The sequence below is a fragment of the Palaemon carinicauda genome, chromosome 5, assembly GCF_036898095.1.
Source record: "Palaemon carinicauda isolate YSFRI2023 chromosome 5, ASM3689809v2, whole genome shotgun sequence".
NCBI lineage: Eukaryota > Metazoa > Arthropoda > Malacostraca > Decapoda > Palaemonidae > Palaemon > Palaemon carinicauda.
In genome coordinates, this window is record NC_090729.1 from 172362185 (window position 1) to 172364188 (window position 2004).

A 2004-nucleotide genomic window follows, 5' to 3' on the forward strand; every position below is an offset into this window, starting at 1 on the left:
TTGGTTTACTTTTGTTATTAAAGGTTTTTTATTTATTTGTTTATCTTAGTTATTTTTCTCTTTTTTCACCGTCTGAAAAGTAGGATCGTTTATGATCATCTCGGACAGATAACAGCCCTTTTCCTTTCGTCTTTATTCACTTCCCTGATTTTGCTTCATAAAAAATAAAAATAGAATAGAACTCAACTCGTACACTACATTGCTAGCTTTTATCTCTACCATTACCTTTGGGAGCATATGAAAAATGAATCACAACCTCGGCTGTCGCCTTGAAATAACATTTTTAAATGGTGTGACTAAGACAAAGCAACCTGCTCTCCGCACTGTAATTTCACTACCAGTCGTATCCATCACGTTTAATGAAGAAGACACTTTACTATTTGCGTTGCACGATGAGATTATTTATTCACGATGCCCCCCCCCCCCGTCCCCTCCCCCCTTCATCTACCCTATCCATACCTCGTCCCCTCACTCTCCAAGGCTTAGCCGTAGGTCTTTCTTCTCCTGAGAATGTTCTTGGATGTGTTTGATGTTATTGAAAAACTTTAAAATTGATTTGAGTTCATTCATTTATATTCACCTTATTCACTGAGGTTTCACTGCTTCTCAAAAGTTCAAATGTGAATGTTTTTTTTTTTATGTTGAACAAGCTGATATCAATTTCTTTTTATAGTTTGTTTATGAAAGATCTATTGTAATGCTGTTAATGTTCTTAAAATATTTTATTTTAGTGGTGCATTACTTCTATTGTAGTTTGCTTTATTTCCTTATTTCCTTTCCTCAATGGGCTATTTTTCACTGTTGGAGCCCTTAGTATTATAGCATCCTACTTTTTCAACTAGCGCTGTAGCTTAGCTAGTAATAATAATAATAATAATAATAATAATAATAATTATAATAATAATAATAACAGAAATCACCAAAGGGATTGTGCAGGTATGTCGATTTTTTTCTTGTGGATAAACTTCAGAATTTTATCTCCTTCCGTTTTCCAAACTATTAAAAAACATTCGATCCTGGTCTCTCCCTTCATGGTCAAGTCCCGGTTTCTCTTTCAACTTTCATTTTGTTCATATTGGAACTGAACAGATAATGTTACTTGATTACTGTCCATTCGAGCGTTGAGTAATATTAGAAATGGTTTCCCCTTTCCGTAAAAAAAAAAAAAAAAATGACGGCAATATAAGAAAGGATGAAAATGAAAGCCTCTTTCCTTATGGCATTATCTCTCTCTCTCTCTCTCTCTCTCTCTCTCTCTCTCTCTCTCTATATATATATATATATATATATCAGTAAATATATATACCTTTATACATATGAATTTACGTAAATATACCTATATCAGACACACGTACACACACATGCACACACATATATATATATATATATATATGCATATATATATATATATATAATAGATGTGCACCTGTGTGTATGTTACATAGGTATATGTATATATATATATATATATATTATAGATGTGCTTTTGTGTATAATATATGTTACATAGGTATATATACAGTGTGTATATATATAAATATATATATATATATATATATATATGTGTATATATATATGGATGCATATGCTTGTGAGAAATAGTTTCCCTTCTTGTGTCTTTTTGGTATAGTCACTAAAGGGATTTCATTCTTTAAAGATAATTCAAATTGCTCAACTATGGCTGGTATAAGTTCCAGTTAAAAAAAAAGATAGGAGTGATATTTTCTGGAAAAAAATATATTGAGGAAATCTGTGGAAAATAATGCTTAAAGGTCATAGATTTCTATTTTTTCCACATCTGGATTGTCCCGTTTTTTGGTGTTTCAGTCTGATGTAAAATATATACATATATATATATATATATATAATATTATATATAATATATATATATAATTATATATTATATATATATATATATATATTATTTATATAATGATTTAATATTATTTTCATGTTTAGATATCATCCAAATATGAAATTTGACTTTCATTCCAAATATAACTA